A 23,221-nucleotide genomic window follows, 5' to 3' on the forward strand; every position below is an offset into this window, starting at 1 on the left:
TGTGCTGCGGTATCCGTGCGATCTGCCACAGCTGACATTACAATACGACGATGATGGAGGATGTCTGTGCTGTCTGGAAGCCCACAACTTCTTCTACAAGTGCAAAAATGCTCACGTGACCACTGATACCATGATCGTTGCAGAACTGAAGCAGAACGTCCAAATTGTGTGGCAATTTTGCTAAGTGTCTAACCTGCCACTCGAAAGGCCACAATTGAACCCCTTTCAAACCCGCTCAGTTGGCTGTAGGAGGCACGATTGCATCTCCGTGCTATCTTTGTCTCCTTGCTTCACACTTTTGTACTACACTGACAAGGAACCTCTTTAGTCCGAGGTAGCAAAAGGTGAATAATGTTTACGGCATTCGACGCCCCACGTTTTGTCTACCATACAACCACAATATTAAATGCTAATGGCAACAGGGGGCTAGATGGGATGTATCGATTGGTGAGCATAGCATGAGGCTACGGAGTATAGGTGAACTGCTTAGTCGACAAGGAACTCACAACAGTGCTAGTGGTGTTCTCACAAAGCGGAGAAATGGCAACTATAAACAAATCAAACCTTGCATTTTATCTACAGCAACAGTTGCCGAAGTTGGCGTTATGTCAGAGAGGAAACCAAGAAATTTATCAGAGTGAGAAAGAAGTGGTAGATGAAGTACACACATCAAAAAACGTTTTCCATCACCTCGGTTCCGAGAGATCCGGAAACTGTACAGAAAATTGGAATGGAGATCAACGGCCTTGTTATTGCTGATGAAAACCACACAGTGCATGTTGTACCACCATACAGCGAGATCTTCAGAGGTGGAGGTCCAGATTGCTATACATACCGGTACCTCTAATACCAAGTAGCACGTCCTCTCGCACTGATGCATGCCTGTATTCGTCGTGGCATACTATTCACAAGTTCATCAAGACACTGTTGGTCCAGATTGTCCCACTCCTCAACTGCGATTAGGCGTAGGTCGCTCAGAGTGGTTGGTGGTTCACGTCGTCCATAAACAGCCCTTTTCAATCTATCCCTGGCATGTTCGACAGGGTTCATGTCTGGAGAACATGCTGACCAATATAGTCGAGCGTTGTCGTTATCCTAAAGGAAGTCATTCACAATATGTGTACGACGGGACCGCGAATTGTAGTCCATGAAGACGAATGCCTCGCCAATATGCTGCCGATATGGTTGCACTATCGGTCGGAGGATGGCATTCACGTATCGCACAGCCATTACGGCGCCTTCCATGACCACCAGCGGCGTACGTCAGCCCTACATAATGCCACTCCAAAACAGCAGGGAACCTCCACCTTGCTGACCTCGCTTGCCAGTGTGTCTAAGGCGTTCAGCGTGACCGAGTTGCCTCCAAAACGCCTCCGACGATTGTCTGGTTCAAGGCATATCCGACACTCATCGGTGAAGAGAACGTGATGCCAATCCTGACGGTCCATTCGGCATGTTGTTGGGCCCATCTGTACTGCGCTGCATGGTGTCGTGGTTGCAAAGATGGACCTCGCCATGGACGTCGGGAGTGAAGTTGCGCATCGTGCAGCCTATTGCGCACAGTTTGAGTCGTAACAGGACGTCCTGTGGCTGCACGAAAAGCATTGTTGAACATGGTGGCGCTGCTGCCAGGGTTCCTCCGAGCCATAATCCGTGGGCAGCGCTCTTCCACTGCAGTAGGAGCCGCTGAGCGGCCTGAGCGAGACAGTTCCTGTCTCTCTGTATCTCCTCCATGTCCGAACAATATCGTTTTGGTTCACTCCGAGACGCCTGGACACTTCCTTTGTTTAGAGCCCTTTCTGGCACAAAATAACAATTCAGAAGCGATCGAACCGCGGTATTGGCCGTATATGCGTGGTTGAACTACAGACAATACGAGCCGTGTACCTCCTTCCTGGTGGAATGATTGGAACTTATCGGCTGTCGGTTCCCATCCGTCTAATAGGCGCTGTTCATGCATGGTTGTTTACATCTTTGGGAGGGTTTAGCGACATCTCTGTACAGTCAAAGGGACTGTGTCTGTGATACAATATCCACAGTCAACGTCTGTCTTCAGGAATTCAGGGAACCAATGTGATGCAAAACTTTTTGATGTGTGTAGTAGCGTTTCTACAAGATGAGTCAGCGGAATGTGTGGTGTCGTATGCGCTCGACTATGCGGACAATGTACGTGAGAAGTAAAATTATGATCTTACATGCTTAACAAATGAAAGTGGTATTGAAGTAGGTGTCGACCCATATACGAGGACTTTTCGGAAAGTAAGGAACGATCGGTCGCGAAATGGGAACCACAGTGAAAATCCGATGAAATTTTGCACAAGTGTGGGCAGTGTATCTAGTATGCCCGTCGATCACGTTACATCGTTCTTTTTAGTTCTGTGCACACAGAAAGCACATAAAGATACCTAGAACAATAGTGTCTCCCGCCAACTACGAGGACCTGGTGAGAAATTTCGCCTGAAACTATGTAGCCAACATTACATAACTGTCGTGCGTTTTCTTCTTCAAGACAATTCTCAGCCGCATTCTGCAGGGGCAATGAGGATGCTCCTACATCTTTTTTCAATTGGAAATGTTTGATTACCCACAATACAGCCCGTAATTGTCTCCCTCTGAGTTTCATCTCTGCTCACATGAACCGCTGGCTATGAAGACAACATTTTGGCACAGACAACGAGCTGTAGGCCAGCATAGAGAATTGGCGGAAAGCGCCGGTGGCTTCTATAATGAGGGTATTGGAAACTTGGTACAACGCTACGCAAACGTCTAAGTCGGATCGGTGACTGTGGAGATAAGTAGCTGGAAGTTGTAGCTAAGTGTTGCAAATAAAACAGTTGTGATTTTTTTATATATAGTAAAGACAGCCCACTGGTTGCAATGGATTTTATAGTCGAATTGACCATGGCTTCGACTCCTAAACTAAGGGAGTCTTCATGAGAAGCAGTTGAGCATAACAGCTCTCGTCATACAATTTTAACGCCAAAAAGGCCACGTTACATAATAAAACATCCTTCGCAAAAGTTTTACTGTCATTTCTAGTTAAAAATTAAAGACTGCCGCTAAGGGCTGCTTGTGTATACTGAAACAGGTGGCATCAGGCGAGTCTGGTATTCTCAATCTTTCCTGCCAGTTGCTGGAATGATCCAAGTATCATCTCAGAGGCCAGAAGTCTGGCATCGTTTGTTCCAACGTGCCCCACTATCTGCATATAATTACATCTCGTTTCCTTTATGCATGTTGGAAAAGCCTCTTCAACATACTTTATGACGTCCGCCCCCCCCCCCCCCCCCAAGGCAGACATACTTTGTCATTTCCCTAAGAAGAAGTACTATCCGTTCACTCCAAATAGTTCTTCCTCATTTCCTGGTATATCGGAAAACATCTGATTTGTGTATGTATAAATTCTTTTTATATCCTTCAGCCTCATTATTGTTCATGTTGTCACCTTCCGTGTCATGGCGGCTGCAGTGTAACACGTGTTAAGTTCGGCTCGCGAAATTTAGTCGAATTCGAAGGTGTTCTCGCAGGTGGTGTTGTCTAGTACAAGTGGAAATCGTGTAAACAACAGTGTTCTGTGCAGTAGTGCTATTTTTTTTTCTGTGCTCCGCCAATATCTTCGAGAAAATGGTAAACAGAAGAGTCAACAACAGCGCGTCCAGCAGCGGGGAAGCAGCAGGTGCGGCGGGCCCGCTCTTGGCGGAAGGTGCGGCCGCGGCTCCCGGCATAGCGGAGCTGGTCCGCTCTGAGGTAAACGCTGCGCTTCGCGATAAAAACAATCTCGATCTGATAGCAGGCACTATATCAGATACTGTAACGGCAGCAGTATTGGCCAAAATGCGTGAAACTGTTGAGGCCAATACTGCCGAAATTACAGCACTAAAAAAGTCTGTGTCTGAATACGAGAAAAAGGCACGAGAGTTGGAAGTGAAACTATCTGCCGCAACTGACGAACTAGAACAGTACCAAAGGCGAAATAGTCTACGACTGTTTGGAGTAGTAGAAAATAAAGAAGAAGACACGGACAACCTGCTTATACAGGTTGCGCGTGAAAAATTAGGCGTAGAAGTGACCAAGGCAGACATTGACAGAAGCCATCGGGTGGGACGAAAACTACCAGGTGCCACCAAACCTCGTCCAATAATAATTAAATTTATCTCGTACCGAAAAAGGGCAGAGATCTTTACCCAGAAGAAGAAGTTAGCAAGGACAGGGCTTACAATAAGGGAAGATCTGACACACGAACGGCTAAAGATTTTAAACAGTGCCATATCCCATTTCGGTCTTCAGAATGTGTGGACTCAGGATGGCAGAGTAATCATTAAGACAGCAGCTGGAAAGAAGACAGTCACAAACATGACAGAACTGAATAGTATTAAGTGAAGCTACTCGAGCCAAAAGTGCAAACTTAACACCATTTGCAAATTGTAACAGCCCTATACTCAGATATAGTCTTGTAATTTTATTAATTTTTTAATTATACCCATATTTGTACCTTCAACTAATTGTTTTTGTAACTGTATTAACTTTTCACTATTTTTTTGTGTCTGTAGCTCTAACCATTACTTAATTTTAGTTACTGCTAATACTTTTTTCATTTTCTCAGTTTATTCTCTTCCGTTCTGAATTAGTTCTATTGCAATTATTAGTTTCTCCTTTAGTTCATTAATCACCCATCCCTTCGGTTTAAATTGTTCATAACAAAAATCACTATCAGTATCACTGTAGCAAATTTCAATCTAATTGTAGCTTCCTACGATAATCACTACCAGCATCACTTTAGTAAATTTCAATTTAATTCTAGCTTCCTACGATAATCTATTAATTATTAAGCTTACTTCTCTCTGCTGGCAGCATCGGCCTCTTAAATCACTCCCTTTTCCCTTATTTCCACCCTAAGCTGTTTGAAATACGCTAATTACATTTCTCTTCGTACGACAGAGGATACACAGTGACACACAGCCGTCACTATTTTGGTCATATTCTCCTTGCACCGAATACCACTAATCCATTTTCTATACTCCCTCAACCTCAGGAAATCTCTAGCAGTCGCCTTTCTTTCGGCACTCGCGGTGTCACACACAGGGCGCGCAAAATCTCGGACACCCCTGTGTTATGTCACTTGGCGGAAGCAGCGGCCAGTGCCCCTCGCGGCAGGTAGTGCCTAACAAAGGGACAAACCAGTCTGCCACCCTAGTTCAGGCTGCCCAGCAGAACGCGTCAGAGCTTTTAGCAGCTCACTGCAACATCCAGTCTTTACCTGCACATTACGAAGAACTTAGCCTCCTCTTCAACCAACTAAACTACCACGTAATCCTCTTATCCGAAACGTGGTTGAAACCACACATATCCTCTGCATCTATTCATCTCCCAGGGTACACATTTCTTAGGGCAGACAGATCAAAAAAGCGAGGTGGCGGCGTCGGCGCGTATATACGAACAGATCTCAAAGCGAAAGTCTTATGTACGTCAAATCCTGCTGAAGAAAAAGAGGCTGAATTCATGTTCATTGAAATAAATATACAAAGTCGGAAATTCTTGACTGGCGTCGTGTACAAGCCGCCAAAAATAAGCTCAATGAGTTCCTTCCAGTCGGAATTACATTCACTTCAGTGTCAATACGAACATGTCATCGTAATGGGTGACTTGAACATAGACCTGCTAAGAGACACTCCCTCCGCAATAAACCTAAGAAGACTGTTTAGTTGCAATAGCATGAACATTCTTCCATTACAACCTACACACCATACGGCGCACAGTCATACTCTTATAGACGTAATCGCAACGAAACAGGCTGACAAAGTAAGAGATGTTGGTCAAACATCGGCCCCTGGCCTCTCAGCACATGATGTAATATTCCTGGCCTACTCTATGCAGCCCCCAAGGATCAAATCGCGTTACATAACTTGTAGGAACATGAAACGTATTGACCTTGACGCTCTAACAGCCGATTGCTCAGAAATCTCATGGCATCAAATAATCAGAAAACCCACAATCGACGGCAAAATTAATGAACTTGGTGATAAACTCACTGCCCTCTATGACAAACATGCACCTGTGCGCACAATCCGTGTAAGAAAATCTCCTGCTCCATGGCTGACAGCTGAATTACGTCAAATGATGACTAATAGGGATGCTGCCCACAGGCGTTTCAAGGCAGATCCGAAACCCGAGCGTTTCGAAGAATATAGAAAGCTACGGAACAGAGTGAAACAATGCATTCGCAATGCTAAAATCAGGCACGCTCGCTCCCTTGTATGCAGCGATCTGACGCCCACGACTCTATGGAAGAATCTCCGTAGCTTGGGGGTCGGAAAGGCAAAATCGGAAACCACTTTTCATGTGTCAGCTAACGAATTAAATGAATTCTTCTCTGCACCTCTGAATACCAGCACAGCTGATAATTACCGTCCACAAGAATCCCTAAACAGGATAACTAACAACGATACCTTCCATCTAAAACATGTAACAACAAATACGGCAAGAAAAGCAATAATGAGAATCTCTTCTGATGCAATAGGCAACGACAGTATCGGTATAACCATGATTAAGAATGTTGCCGATATCTTAGTGCCTGTCTTAACTGACATATTTAATTTTTCCCTCGTGAACGGAATATATCCCACTGCATGGAAAAGAAGCCTAATTCGACCCATCCCTAAGATCGAAAACCCGCAACTGCCTAGTGATTACCGACCAATTAGCATACTGCCTGCTGTTTCCAAAGCACTTGAATATATTGTTCATGACCAAATCACTGAACACTTGCATGAATTCAGCCTATATGACAAATTTCAATCCGGTTTCCGTAAACATCACAGCACAAACACTGCTCTAATTAAAGTAACTGATGACCTGAAATATGCCATCGACAATCGAAAGGCAACAATATTGACGCTACTGGACTTCAGCAAAGCTTTTGACACTGTTAACTTTGACATAATGCTCAGAAAAATGCAACAGCTTAATTTCTCTGAAAGTGCAATGAGATGGTTTGAAAGCTACTTAAAAGACAGACAGCAATGTGTTGTCTGCGTAAATGAAAAATCTTCCTGGAAACATGTTTCCTCGGGAGTGCCACAAGGATCAGTCTTAGGACCACTTTTGTTTTCTTTATATGTCAACGATATTTCATCGGTTCTGTCCTCCTGTAAGTATCATTTCTATGCCGACGACCTCCAGCTCTACCTAAGCGTCAGACCTGAAGATGTAAACACTGCAATCGCTCAGATGAATGATGATCTGTCTTCAGTAGTGACATGGGCGAAAAACCTGGGGCTTAAACTAAATGCAAAAAAGACGCAAGTAATCTTAATAGCCCATCAGAAATTAATAAGTTCAGATTTCCGCGAACGGCTACCTCCTATTCTGCTCGACGGTACTCCAATACCATATCAGAAAACAGTGAAGAACCTGGGTGTAACTTTGGATGAGCATCTCAACTGGGCGGAGAATACAGTCGCAGTGTGCCGAAAGACGTCTGCTTGTCTCTATGCTCTCAAAAAGTTTCGGAACATATTTCCACAGGACTTGAAACGCCAGCTCGTGCAAGCACTCGTTCTACCGAACCTCCACTATTGTGATGTGATTCAACAAGGCATGAGCAGTGAAAACAAAAGACGGCTAGAGCTAACCATGAATGCCTGTGTGCGTTACACCTGCAACATTCGCCGATACGATCATGTTAGTGCTTCATACTCCCAGCTAGGGTGGCTGCGGCCGGACAAATTGCGCGACTACCACACTCTATGTCTACTCCACCGACTCCTCGAGGCGCAAACACCCCAGTACCTTGCTTCAGAGATTAAAAACCTGTCATGTCATCATAATCGAAACACGAGGTCACTCTTATTTGGTATCCTAACTGTGCCCACTCACAAAACAAAAACTTTTGCAAACTCCTTCTCAGTTGCCGCTGTCCGCCTCTGGAACAAACTGCCCCTTACCTTGCGCAAAATTCAATCTCCTGCTGCTTTTAAGAAGAAGCTGAAGCATTTCCTACTATCATCCTTATAAAGTTCTCCACAAAATTAATGTACAAGGACAATCCCCTCATCTGGCAAATAGCAAAGCTAGCGTCTCCTATGTTGCTCCTGAGATGCCTTCCTCTTCATCCACCTCTATTAGCCTCGCAATATTCTTTTCCTTTATATTTCCTTAATTATGTTTCATCATGTCTCTCTATTCTTCTCCTCCCTTCACCATGAGTCTCCCTCATACTCCCTGCTGCCAGCACTCCTATCTCAAATCTGTCTGTTCAATAATGTCTAATTATAACAGTACTTGTGATCTAAGAATATAAACTCTATATGTATGTATTTTTCCAGGTGTACCTTTCAAATTGTTTATTTCACTTTTTGTACTAGATGTAGTTTAACATGCCTACTAAAACATATGAATGTAAAATAAGTAGAATGCCTGGTTAGATGTAAGAGAGGGCCTGATGGCCCTAATCTTGCCAGGTTAAATAAATCAATAAATAAAAAAATAAAAATAAATAAATTATTATCATTATGACTATTCTTACTATTTATCGTTATTAGTGGCAGGAGCAGCGTTAATAGAAGTACTGCCAGCATTAACTTTAGTAGTTCATGGTATTATTCACTCACATTGTCACGGTAGACACTGAAACCATTTTAATACTACAGACAATAAGTAGGGCAACCACAGCTATGAGTAGTCATCTTGGCTATTAATAACTGCTTCAGCTCTATATAGTATAGCTGACGAGGTTATAAATACCCAAGATCATTTTAATGCTGTTTGTCATATTACGAGGGTTGTCCAGAAACTGATAAATCGCATTTTTTAACAGTTCTTTATTGAACATAATGAGAATTACATGCACAAAAGAGTGGTGTTTTATGTACACACTGTATATTTTCCACGTAATCTCCATGCCTTTCTATGCCCTTCCTCCAACGTGAAACAAGAGCGTGTATGTTCTGTCGGTATCGATGCTTGTCCTGTTGGCAGAGTCAGTACTTCACTGTATGAATCACCTCCTCATCTTCCTCAAAATCTCTTCACGAATGGCATCCTTTAATAGTCAAACAAGTGGAAGTCCGAGGGGCCAGGTTAGGTGTGTCAGGTGTGACAGCCGTGTGACAGCCCCGACTGCTACAAATCGTGGAGCCCCACCGAACCGCCTTCTGATGACCTCACCTTCCGTTCCCAGCGACTAATTGTACTTCTGTCGACAGCATATACTCCACAGACTTTGCACAAGCGTTTCTGAACATTCCCCGCAGTTTCTTTTACTGCAGTGAGAAATTCAATGACGGTACGTTGCTTGTAACGTACATCACCTACAGACGCCATTTTGAAACTGTCCTGCATCCACGCTGTCTGTCGGAAGTGACGGAAACTTGGCGCACTCACTCAGGAGAATTCAAATAATACATACATAACTTTCGCATTCATAGCATAGTTTTCGGCTGAAAAAAAAAGTGCGGGGCCTTACTTTCTGGGCAACCCTCATAAAATTGTTACTTCACAGGTAGGTATGTTGTAAAGTAGGTACTGTATGTGTGAAACCCTTGCCCAATGCAAGAGGGGGCCTGATGGCCCTAATCAGACCAAGTTAAATAAATAAATAAAATACATTAAATTATTCGCTGTAGGTTTGAGTTGCTGACAGTTAAAAAAAAAACAAAAAAAAACGTGTCCTTTGCGTTTGACTCTTCATAACATGGGATCAGCATATTTCCCCGTAAGTCAAGAGCGTCTCACTAATAATGTAAGGCAGCTCCACAAGCTTGTTAGTTAGGAGGACGGGTGTAACACCCTGAGTCCTCCCTGGGCCCCCTCTCCCCTGTCCAAGACTCGCAGACCCACCACTGACACGCCCCCAGCCAAGATAACCGCATGCATGTCCTCCACACACCGCTTGGCCTGGTCCTGTGAATTGGCCATCGAAATTGCACAGCGAGTCTAGAACCCTAAGTCGAGAAGTGGCTACACCCTTACCTACCGACAGTTGCGTTCCCACCTTCCTCCTATATCTTTAAATAGTTATTACAAATATACAATGATATCTAGAAGTGGAATTTTAGTTGTTTCAGTTTTTGTAACAAGTGCTGTAGTTGAGTTTAGTTTGCAAGAGGAGAAAATTAACACATGTTGTTGCTGTTGTGGTCTTCAGTCCTGAGACTGGTTTGATGCAGCTCTCCATGCTACTCTATCCTGTGCAAGCTTCTTCATCTCCCAGTACTTACTGCAACCTACATCCTTCGGAATCTGCTTAGTGTATTCATCTCTTGGTCTCCCTCTACGATTTTTCCCTCCACACTGCCCTCCAATACTAAATTGGTGATCCCTTGATGCCTGAGAAAATGTCCTACCAACCGATCCCTTCTTCTAGTCAAGTTGTGCCACAAACTTTTCTTCTCCCCAATCCTATTCAATACCTCCTCATTAGTTACATGATCTACCCATCTAATCTTCAGCATTCTTCTGTAGCACCACATTTAGAAAGCTTCTATTCTCTTTCTGTCCAAACTATTTATCGTCCATGTTTCACTTCCATACATGGCTACACTCCATACAAATACTTTCAGAAACGGCTTCCTGACTCTGAAATCAATACTCGATGTTAACAAATTTCTCTTCTTCAGTAACGCTTTCCTTGCCATTGCCAGTCTAAATTAACACATAACAATAAAATAAAATCCAGAAAATAACAAATGCAAAAGGAGATATTGTTGGGTAATCATTACGACCCCTAACAGTCATCCAGAAGAGGGGTTGGTAACATTACAAGCAACATGCAGACAAATGTAAATATGGACCCTGTATATACGTAATTTATATGTAAACCTTGTAACCGCTTTCGGGCACCTGCTGATCTTTTAGCGCGTCCTGTTCTCGCAACGCACAGTGGCGAGAGCGCCCAGCGGCCGACTCCGGCTATCAATGACTTTAAAACGTCCTCTGTGCGCGGTGCGGGAAGTGAGTCAATGCGGTTCATTATTTGCTCGTACGTCGCGATCAGGACTCGTTGCTCCGGGCGACGGCGCCGGAGCGGGAGGTCGCGCCCTAGCGCCCCCGCCGGCAGGATGTTGAGTCACTGGCGCGCCACCGCCGCCGCGGCCGCCAGCAGCCAGTGCGCTAGCGCCAGCGCAGGCCTTGGGGCCGCCTTGCGCGCCCGTCCGACTGCTTGCTCGCCCGCCTGCCTCCACTTCCCACACCGCGCTCTCCCGTTTCCGCCGAGCTCTAAACTCCGTGAGAGATCATTCCCTTCCATTTTTTTTTTTTTTCCGGGCCCTTTTCCTGCCGTCCGTTCCATCTCAGATTGTTTCCAATCTGGATCTTTGAAGGATGTGACAATAGGCGCTTGTTATGAGGCGCAGTATTTTTGGCCGCGTCCATTGTTCGTCCGCCGTTGTGCGGGGCTAGCGAGCCGTATCGCTCCGAAGGACGCCGCGCCGCCGCCGCTGCGGAGCTGCCCGTAATTCCTATTCGCCGTTTGAATTATTAATGCGGCAGCCGCGGCACCTGGCCTGACCAGGAAGTGACTGGACGAGCCGTAATTAACCACTCGTAATGTCTTCTGCATTGTCGGCAGGCCGGGCTGAAATCAGCGGACATTCGTCTTACGTCAGTCCGTGACCGAATTTCCTCTAGGCGCCCTGTAGTTTCACACGGCTTCTCGCGCTGAAGAGAGACCACTATGCTGCGCCACACAAAAGACGCCGTGCTATCCATGATAGACGCTCAACACTAAGGTCGATAAGAAAGGTACTAAGGTACTAAGCCACAAGTGTGAGCTCTCCGAACAAAGTATTAATCATTCCCAAGCAAGACCTCAATGGTCGATTTGGAGCGCTGTAGAAGGTGCACAAGTGTTACTAGTCGGTCACGTGATCTTCTGCTGCTGGCGTAAGTTACGGCATTGAAGCGGCGCGTATGTGCCAGTCGGCTGTAAGCAATCAGCGCTCTAAGGTGGGACGACGTGGAGACTTCGAAGAATGTCAAGAAGTGTTACATGTCTTCGCTGTTTCTAATCTACACCGTCCAGCAACATTCATGTGGCCACCTGTCAAAAGCCCAAATAACCACCACTGAGAGAGCGGACCACTGCGAGACGAGTAGAAAGATAGTTTGATTCTGGAAGGCACCGAAAGGGATGTGGACCCATGCCGAATCCAGTGTCATTCCCAGCTGGACTATATTTCTCGGTTGCGGATCAATGGCGCGAACAGTCCAATCGAAGTGGTCCCACAATTTCTCGACTGACTCAAAATTTGGGGAATTTGGTAGCGGGATATGTACAGTAAACTCATTCTGGTGTTCGTCGTTGAGGAGGCACTGTTGGTAGACCCTTGGTTCATCTGGGCGGTTAGTTGTTCAACAGCTGCACGTCTATTCACCTGTACACATTTCTGCAGCCGTCGTTCATCCTTATATCTACGGCCCGTGGTCCACTACAGTTCTCTCGATACCGGTTTTGGATAGGCCATTTTATCAAATACATTATACTGTAACCACGGAGGCAAGCAAACAGTTTACAGGCTTAGCGGTTTCGGAATTGCTTCCAACCTTGGCCCGCAAGCCAGTGATCTTGGGCTTCTGGGCTTAACATAAATCGCTCCGTTTCCGCATCACGACAACGGCTGTACTGTTTTCCACATCTCTCTGGTACACTTTGTATTGTAAGTAGGCTGTTTAGGTCTTTATGTTGGTAACGCCATGTAGCGCTCTGTATGAAAATCACTGGCTGTGCTGTGTGCAGTCTGTTGCTGGTCGGCATTGTTGCAATAGTCGCTATTGTAGTGTTGGGCAGTTCGCTGTTAACAGCGCGTAGCGTTGCGCAGTTGGAGGTGAGCCGCCAGCAGTGGTGGATGTGGAGAGAGAGATGGCGGAGTTTTGAGAGCGGATGATCTGGACGTGTGTCCATCAGAGACAGTGAATTTGTAAGAATGGATGTCATGAACTGATATATATATATATATATATATATATATATATATATATATATATATATATATATATATATATATATATATACTCCTGGAAATGGAAAAAAGAACACATTGACACCGGTGTGTCAGACCCATCATACTTGCTCCGGACACTGCGAGAGGGCTGTACAAGCAATGATCACACGCACGGCACAGCGGACACACCAGGACCCACGGTGTTGGCCGTCGAATGGCGCTAGCTGCGCAGCATTTGTGCACCGCCGCCGTCAGTGTCAGCCAGTTTGCCGTGGCATACGGAGCTCCATCGCAGTCTTTAACACTGGTAGCATGCCGCGACAGCGTGGACGTGAACCGTATGTGCAGTTGACGGACTTTGAGCGAGGGCGTATAGTGGGCATGCGGGAGGCCGGGTGGACGTACCGCCGAATTGCTCAACACGTGGGGCGTGAGGTCTCCACAGTACATCGATGTTGTCGCCAGTGGTCGGCGGAAGGTGCACGTGCCCGTCGACCTGGGACCGGACCGCAGCGACGCACGGATGCACGCCAAGACCGTAGGATCCTACGCAGTGCCGTAGGGGACCGCACCGCCACTTCCCAGCAAATTAGGGACACTGTTGCTCCTGGGGTATCGGCGAGGACCATTCGCAACCGTCTCCATGAAGCTGGGCTACGGTCCCGCACACCGTTAGGCCGTCTTCCGCTCACGCCCCAACATCGTGCAGCCCGCCTCCAGTGGTGTCGCGACAGGCGTGAATGGAGGGACGAATGGAGACGTGTCGTCTTCAGCGATGAGAGTCGCTTCTGCCTTGGTGCCAATGATGGTCGTATGCGTGTTTGGCGCCGTGCAGGTTAGCGCCACAATCAGGACTGCTTACGACCGAGGCACACAGGGCCAACACCCGGCATCATGGTGTGGGGAGCGATCTCCTACACTGACCGTACACCACTGGTGATCGTCGAGGGGACACTGAATAGTGCACGGTACATCCAAACCGTCATCGAACCCATCGTTCTACCATTCCTAGACCGGCAAGGGAACTTGCTGTTCCAACAGGACAATGCACGTCCGCATGTATCCCGTGCCACCCAACGTGCTCTAGAAGGTGTAAGTCAACTACCCTGGCCAGCAAGATCTCCGGATCTGTCCCCCATTGAGCATGTTTGGGACTGGATGAAGCGTCGTCTCACGCGGTCTGCACGTCCAGCACGAACGCTGGTCCAACTGAGGCGCCAGGTGGAAATGGCATGGCAAGCCGTTCCACAGGACTACATCCAGCATCTCTACGATCGTCTCCATGGGAGAATAGCAGCCTGCATTGCTGCGAAAGGTGGATATACACTGTACTAGTGCCGACATTGTGCATGCTCTGTTGCCTGTGTCTATGTGCCTGTGGTTCTGTCAGTGTGATCATGTGATGTATCTGACCCCAGGAATGTGTCAATAAAGTTTCCCCTTCCTGGGACAATGAATTCACGGTGTTCTTCTTTCAATTTCCAGGAGTGTATATATAATGACTTTTGAACACTATTAAGGAGAATACATTGTTTGTTCTTTATCAAAATCTTTCATTTGCTAACTATGCCTATCAGTAGTTAGTCCCTTCATTAGTTAGAATTTTTTATTTAGCTGGCAGTAGTGGCTCTCGCTGTATTGCAGTAGTTCGAGTAGTGAAGTTTTTGTGAGGTAAGTGATTCGTTGTTAGTCAGCATCATTCTTTTGTAGGGATTTTTGGAATTCAGATTGCGTTGCGATAAAAATAATGTGTGTCAGTTTAGTCATGATCAGAATAAGTAAAGAGAGAAATGTCCGTTCCGTTTTGCTCAGCAGTTTGAAAATCAAATAACGTAAGCGGTTTATCAGCACAGTAATTCATTAATTTTTCTAAGGGGACGTTTCATACGTCGACCCTTAGCCGAGGATACCTCACTGGAATCTTCTGCTTTTTTCTTGTAGTTTGTGTAATTAGTGTATCTATTGTTTATTGCTAGCGCGTAATTAGTATATCCTCCACTGCTTATGCTGCCACCTGCCGTCTGTGAGTGGTTACCGCACGCTGACGTCGAACATGGGCGGTGTTCACCGTGTTACTGCACCATGTATGAAAGTAATGTAGGAGTCAATCTGAGCAGCCCTCGTAGAATGTTTGTAAATGATGCTCCTCCTTTACCGTCTAGTTAGGTCTTCAGAACTGCAAAATCTATGTGGTAAAGCTGCATGCCCTCGGGAAAAATTACGGCCGTTCGCAGTACCAGAACAGCAAGGCCGTTTTGATTAGTGTTACAAGGCCAGATCAGGCAATCATCCAGACTGTTGCCCCTGCAACTACTGAAAAGGCTGCTTCCCCTCTTCAGGAACCATACGTTTGTCTGGCCTGTCAACAGATACCCCTCCGTTGTGGGGTACGGCTATCTGTATCGCAGAGTCACGCAAGCCTCCCCACCAACGGCAAGGCGTATGGTTGACTAGAAGAAGGGATCGGTTGATAGGACATGTTCTGAGGCGTCAAGGAATCACCAATTTAGTATTGGAGGGCAGCGTGGAGGGTAAAAATCGTAGAGGGAGAGCAAGAGATGAATACACTAAGCAGATTCAGAAGGATGTAAGTTGCAGTAGGTACTGGGAGATGAAGAAGCTTGCACAGGTTAGACTAGCATGGAGAGCTGCATCAAACCAGTCTCAGGACTGAAGACCACAACAACAACAACATCTATTTGGTACAAATAGTGGCAACTGACCATAAATTATGGGAAATGCGAGGTCATCTACGTGCACACTAAAAGGAGTTCGCTAAATCTCGGTTATACGATAAATCACACAAATCTAAAGCCTGTCAATTCAACTAAATATGTATGAATCACCATTACGAACAACTTATACTGGTACGAAAACATATATAACGTTGTGGGGAAGGGAAACCAAAGACTGCATTTTATTGGCAAAGTACTTAGAAGATGCAACAGGACTACTGAAGAGTCTGACTACACAACGCTTCTCTGTCCTCTGCTAGAGTATTTCTGGTCAGGATGGGATCACTACGAGATGGGACTGACGGACGACATCGAAAAAATTCAAAGTAGGGCAGCTTAGTTTGTATTATCGCGAAATAGGGGAGGTAGTGCCACGGATATATACGCGAATTGGAGTTGCAACCGTTAAAACCAAGGCGTTTTTCGTTTCGGCGAGATCTCTTCACGATATTTCTATCTCCAGCGTTGTCCTATTAATGCGAAAATATTTTGTTTGGCACCCATCCACATAGGGAGTAGTGACAATTGTAATAAAATAAGTGGAATCAGAGCTAGTACGAAAAGATTTAAGTGTTCGTTTTCCTGGGCGCCGTTAGACAGTGGAATGCAACAGAAATAATGTGAAAGTGGTTCGACGAAGCCTCTGGCAGTCAGTTGCGTGTGAACTGCAGAGTAGTCATGTAGATGTAGATGACTAGGAGAAATGAGCTGTTGTGTTTGAACGTGTTCATGACCAACCTGTGAATGAAACAGACCGATTTGTTGCTGTATCAATATGGCCAGCTGTGATTTTAGATTGAAGAGTTCCTAGCAAACAGAACGCAACAAATCATCTTTCGAGCGAAAGATTATTATTTTTCGCGATATATATAAATGGCCTGGATGATGCTAGTGAAACTTCAATGAAGCTTTTTGAGGGTGATATTGATGAATACAGAGAAGCATCAATGCTAGAAAATTATAGTGAAATACCGTAAGACCTGCATAGATCTGACAGAACAGATAGAGGAAATAAATAAGATCTAAAGAAAAACAGCGCATCTGGAGGTCCGATCAGTAAACACCAAGCACAATGGAGATGCTCAGCTATTCAGTGGCAGATGCCTCAAGAGAGGCCTAGAAGTGTCAACCAATGTATTGCTTCATCACATGTATATCTCGAGAAAAGACCATTAAGATAATATCAGAGACTTTTGAGGTCACACGGAGAATTATTAAAAAATGATCCTCCGCGGATCATTCGTGACTGCAACATATAACGAAGTACCCTCCGCCATACACCATAAGATGGCTTGCTGAATATGTAGGTGTATGTACACAGTCTACATGCAATGGTCTACAATTCGCAGCGTTAAGATTTCGTAAAGGAACCATAATCCTCAGGGACTAGATACTTGTGTCATGCGTTGCCAGTGGCGCTCTCCTTGTGTTTGCATGAAATGGCCCTAGTCCCTCTACTTGTAAGAAGAAACCATAGTTGCGAGATTATCGATTGTCGGTGTCCAAATCCATCACATCTTTTTTTTTCCTGAATTCCATTAACATTACGTCTTCAGCCATGTCCTTTCGCTTCAGTGGAAGCACTCTGTCATGGGCTCGTATAGAAGTGGCAGATGTAGTACTGTAATGGTGATATTTGGAGGGAATCCTTAACTACTCGGTCTGCGGTAAGAAGTACACAGTTTAACTTTTTAAGAGCTGGCATTTAATGATTCCTGTAGTTTTAGTCACATCACATTACACTATACACTTAATGTTGTTGTTGTTGTTGTGGTCTTCAGTCCTGAGATTGGTTTGATGCAGCTCTCCACGCTACTCTATCCTGTGCAAGCTTCTTCATCTCCCAGTACCTACTGCAGCCTACATCCTTCTGAATCTGCTTAGTGTATTCATCTCTTGGTCTCCCTCTACGATTTTTACCCTCCACCCTGCCCCCCAGTACTAAATTGGTGATCCCTCGATGCCTCAGAACATGTCCTACCAACCTATCCCTTCTTCTTGTCAAGTTGTGCCACAAACTCCTCTTCTCCCCAATTATGTTCAATACCTCCTCATTAGTTATGTGATTTACCCATCTAATCTTCAGCATTCTTCTGTAGTACCACATTTCGAAACCTTCTATTCTCTTCTTGTCTAAACTATTTATCTCCCATGTTTCACTTCCATACATGGCTACACTCCATACAAATACTTTCAGAAACGACTTCCTGACACTTAAATCTATACTCGACGTTAACAAATTTCTCTTCTTTAGAAACGCTTTCCTTGCCATTGCCAGTCTTCATTTTATATCCTCTCTACTTCGACCATCATCAGTTATTTTGCTCCCCAAATAGCAAAACTCCGTTACTACTTTAGGTGTCTGATTTCCTAATCTAATTCCCTCAGCATCACCCGACTTAATACGACTACATTCAATTATCCTCGTTTTGCTTTTGTTGATGTTCATCTTATACCCTCCTTTCAAGACAATGTCCATTCCGTTCAACTGATCTTCCAAGTCCTTTGCTGTCTCTGACAGAATTACAATGTCATCGGCGAACCTCAAAGTTTTTATTTATTCTCCATGGATTTTAATACCTACTTCGAACTTTTCTTTTGGTTCCTTTATTGTTTGCTCAATATACAGATTGAATAGCATCGGGGAGAGGCAAAAACCCTGTCTCACTCCCTTCCCAACCACTGCTTCCCTTTCATGTCCCTCGACTCTTATAACTACCATCTGCTTTCTGTACAAATTGTAAGTAGCCTTTCGCTCCCTGTATTTTACCCCTGCCACCTTCAGAATTTAATGAGTTGCAATATAGGTATATTGAAGCCCTATTGAGCCAGTAGGAAGCTTCTGACATGGATGACGCCGCGTCGCTATGCCATGTCACCAGCTGTAACCTCCACGTCATTCTGACGCTATACTGTTCCTCTATGCACAGTACTTTACAGTTTTACGATGTACCCGTTATCTAACGTAAGTGTTACAAATCGGTTTCAAACGTGAAAGGAATTGCTACTATCAGTGATCATAGATCCTCCTTAACCATTTTACGAGCAGTCGTTGAGAATTTAGGTCGGACACTTCACAAAAGACCTGTTACGGCACAGGATAGGAGGAATTACAACTTTTATTTAAACTCATTAAAATTGTCAGAGGCAAAATGAAATCGTGCCAGAGACACAGGTAGAAGCAGGAAGTGAGGCAGTATGCCACAAGTGGGTCAGGTCGTCTGCACATTACGACGCCATGAAATGTATTCGCAGTTGCAAATATGGACAAGAGCACCATTAGGTATATAATGGAATGACGACAATGAAAATTTGTGCTGGAGCAGGACTGTAACCCAGATTTCCACTTATCGCCCTGTACAGGAATAAACACGTTGGATGTACGAGTGTAGTCACTTGTTTGATGACGTATGGAAGTTCGCGTCTGGTCATGAAGCATGATCACATAACCTAATTGTAAATGGACCACTCGCGATATGTGGTAAATCTAGGTTTGAGCCCCGGTGCGGCACAAATTTTGGTCTTTCGTTTATATAGCTGATGGTTGTCCATATTTGTGAGTACAAATTAATTTACTGTATTTCATAATGGCTGCAATGGCCACAGTGCTTGTTCTTTCAGGCAAGCATTAATGTCTGAAAGAACATTGCATCATACTTCTGAACAACACTGGCATTGCGGTATCATGCGTTAAAATACTGTCTGCCGAGTGAGGAAAAACATTCACCAGAAAGGAGACTGTGACAGAAAACCAAAGAAAGCAGGACAAGTATATCCACTAGCTTGTTGGTTCAAATGATTCAAATGCCTCTGAGCACTATGGGATTTAACATCTGAGGTCATAAGTCCCATAGAACTTAGAACTACTTAAACCTAACTAACCTAAGGACATCATACACATCCATGCCCGAGAAAGGATTCGAACCTGCGACTGCAGAAGCAGCGCGGTTCCGGACTGAAGCGCCTACAACCGCTCGGCCACAGCGGCCGGCGGGTATGTAATGGCTAAGCTGACTGGACAGATGTCAGCTGGAATACAACAAGCAGCAGGACGAGTGACATCCGAGGCTGGTGCAGAGCAACGACGACTTGGTAACATTGTGAATGAAACTTCCTGGCAGATTAAAACTGTGTGCCCGACCGAGACTCGAACTCGGGACCTTTGCCTTCCGCGGGCAAGTGCTCTACCAACTGAGCTACCGAAGCACGGCTCACGCCCGGTACTCAAAGCTTTACTTCTGCCAGTACCTCGTCTCCTACCTTCCAAACTTTACAGAAGCTCTCCTGCGAACCTTGCAGAACTAGCACTCCTGAAAGAATGGATATTGCGGAGACATGGCTTAGCCACAGCCTGGTGGATGTTTCCAGAATGAGATTTTCACTCCGCTGCAGAGTTAAAATCTCATTCTGGAAACATTGTGAATACCTGAATGAACTCTAATAATGTTTTGCTTGCATCAAAGACACTTCATAGGTTCCTAGCAGCATACCTGTTATTTGTTAGCTTTGCAGGATGTACAAAATATTTGATAAGGTGAACATCAGCAATTGAGGAACATTAATATAATAAAAAATTCACATCAGTTTTCCAGTAATTTCTTATTCATTGCATGGTAGGTTTCTAAACCTGAAGCTTCATCTCCAGGTGCCACCAACTGCGAACAAGAGGAGCAACTACTTGCGTACATGGGGTTGACATACCAAAACCAAAGTATGGAGGACTTACATAGTTATGGAAACATGTCATGGTTGGGTCAGTCAGTCATGTGGTGGGCGAGCAGGGGGGCGGGAGTGGAGAGTGTCACAAATACGTCACACAGACGCATGGGACCGGAACAAAGATGTTAACATTGGGAGATGGATCTGGACAAAAATGAAAATAATAATCCGGGTTCGCAGCAAACCAGAGGAACCTTGTGGACTCGTTTGCCCGCCTAATTGACGCCATTATTAACGCTAAGGCCATGTTACGTGATGTCTGTAGCGGATGTGTGTTCCAAGAAGAGAGCTGTCATTGAATTTGTTTTGGGGGAAAACCAGAGCATCGTAGAAATTCATAAACGCTTGCAGAATATCTGCGGACACGTGGCAGTAAACAAAAGCACGGTTAGTGGTCGAGTGAGGCGTCTCATCATCGCAATGAGGTGCGATCTCCCTCGTGCCGGCCGACCGCATACTGCTGTGACTTCTGCTGTGTTGGAAGGTGTGGACACGCTCGTGTGATGTGACGGACGGATCACAGTCAAGCAACTCGCTGTTCAACTGGATGTCTCTGCCGGTAGTGCCGACACACTCGCCCACCAGTTGGGGTGGTAAGAGGTGTGCACTAACTGGATCCCTTGCCGCCTAACAGAAGACCACAAAGAGCAACTAGTTTGGCCCGACGAAGGATGAACTACACGGGAAGCAGTAAGTGGATGATGGGGAGTCTATTGGCGCAGTAAGACCTCGGCTGCGACGTCTACCATTAGAGTGGTACCATGAGGATATATAGGCTCTCCCAGGAAGGTGCCTTAAGGCTATTGTAATGAACGGAGTGAACCGTGATTTATTTTCAAAGAATATTTATAAGAATTTATTTTATTTACTGGCGATTCATCAAGAACACTAACACATTTAATCACACTATGTAAGCATGGAAGTAGTTGCCAGGGAGTAACTGATGATATCATAACCAAATTCCTTTTAACAAATGGGAATTTCATACACTTTAATAGTGCCTAAAAGATTTTTTTAAAAGAAACAGATTTAAAATTATAATCAGAAAGCACCCTCTAAATATTAAAGTGACAATCTATTCAGAGGCAGAAAGAAACAAGTTTTGACTGTATGAGCATTCGGGCAGAGAACCTTGCCGCTCCCTTTTGACACGGCCGTAGTTATGACCACTCACAACAGCCTCTGAAAGACTACACTGGTGCAAATCTGCAACACATCAGATAACTTTAAAATAAGAGTTTTAACAATTTACACACGCACACAAAGTATGCACCCCCACTAGGAGAGATGGAACTGCTACAAAACACTAACAATTAAAATATTAACCTTGGAAGGAGAAACAGCATTGGTCGTATTTTTTGTTTTATTATCCCCAAAATCGATTTTCGGTCACTTAGTGACCATCCTCAGTGCTGTAATATACAGTTAAAATTCGTAGGCACTGGTATCAACAAGCTTGTTGGTACCAGTGCCTACCAATTTCAACTGCATATTACAGCACTGAAAATCGATTTTGCGGATAATAAAACAAAAATATACGACCAATGCTGTTTCTCCTTCCAATTATATCCATTATCTGGTCGTGGTGAGCAGAACACTCCATGGAATCTCCAATCAATAATATTAACCTTGCCACCGAAGGTGCAACTTGATTTTAACTTCTAAGAAAAGTCTTACGGTGAAAGGGTGGCAACTTTATATACTAAAATGATCATTTAAATAAAAGCCCATGAAATGCAATCTTATATAAAATTCTACAAGGTTGGCCAAACAATAGTTAAGATGCTCTACAGTACACAGATACCGCCTCTCAATATCATAGGCAATAATATCAAAGTTTCCAAAGATCAAAACATATTTCAGGTATTAGGCCGTTACACTCCAAGCAATAAATTCGTTAATACACCAAATCCGACAAACATGACAGAGGCAGCTACTAACGTACGGCAGATTGATAGGGAGATTACCGAACAACCCGAACCGCAGGTTGCTCTAACCCGCCCCTACTCCACAAGGGAAAAACGGACCACCAAATTTATAAACAACCACCTTCCCGCGGGTGGGCAAAAGGAGAAGAATGGTGGGACGACCCCAAAGCAAAACGGCTGGTGACCTCACCAAGAAAACAAGTAGAATTTAACAAGAGTAAATCAAACAACATATCACCAATCACTTAACTTCTAATAAACTACGATTTCTCGCGAAGACTTGGCGCAGCACCCCCAAATCCCGCTGCCAGCCGCTTCAACGGACGCAGGAAGGCGCGCCAATCTCCCGTCTCACGGCGTCGCAGCTCGCACCGGCCAGACTGATGTCGTGGGTAGACTCCTGTTGCTCTCGTGTCGACCGCAAAGTCACTACCCCTCGCTATACGCCGCGGCCCACTGGACTCACGTGGCGACCTCACATGCGCCGACGCTCAAGACCGACAAGTCATCTTGTGTCTCAGTGCGCGACCGACCAACCGATGCGACAGACCAACCGATCGTTCCAACCGCCAGTGACCATTGCCTGAGCAAACTCGAGCAGACTGGCGGCCTAACGCGCAGACTCAGATGCAGGAACTAAGCCCACCGGGCGACCACTCGCTGAGTTCTCTTACTGGCGGAGTGGAAGGAGTCTCATTTTGTCGGCTGTAAAGGTTGATCCGAACGGCAGAAATACTAGCACTCCGAACGACAGACAGACACTAACTGCCTAACAAATGCGGACGAGAGACAGACTAACAAGCTGGGGACGAGAGACTGACCCAGACTCACCGACTGGTGAGCTCATAGCGCCCCTTAAATGCACGTGAACAGGCAACCTTTCCCCTTTCCCACCAGAGGG

The 23,221-nt window shown here is 45.2% G+C and overlaps 1 protein-coding gene and 1 non-coding gene across 2 annotated transcripts in view; one reads left to right on the top strand and one right to left on the bottom strand.

The window, feature by feature from the left end:
• LOC126204015 (translation initiation factor IF-2-like) overlaps nt 1–23,221 on the top strand; it is a 129,952-nt gene that overhangs the window by 14,872 nt on the left and 91,859 nt on the right. The window lies entirely within an intron of this gene.
• Nucleotides 19,806–19,880, bottom strand: Trnap-cgg (transfer RNA proline (anticodon CGG)). The gene has a single exon. It is a non-coding gene; the product is annotated as a tRNA-Pro (tRNA).

The sequence above is a fragment of the Schistocerca nitens genome, chromosome 9, assembly GCF_023898315.1.
Source record: "Schistocerca nitens isolate TAMUIC-IGC-003100 chromosome 9, iqSchNite1.1, whole genome shotgun sequence".
In the NCBI taxonomy this organism is placed as follows: Eukaryota; Metazoa; Arthropoda; class Insecta; order Orthoptera; family Acrididae; genus Schistocerca; species Schistocerca nitens.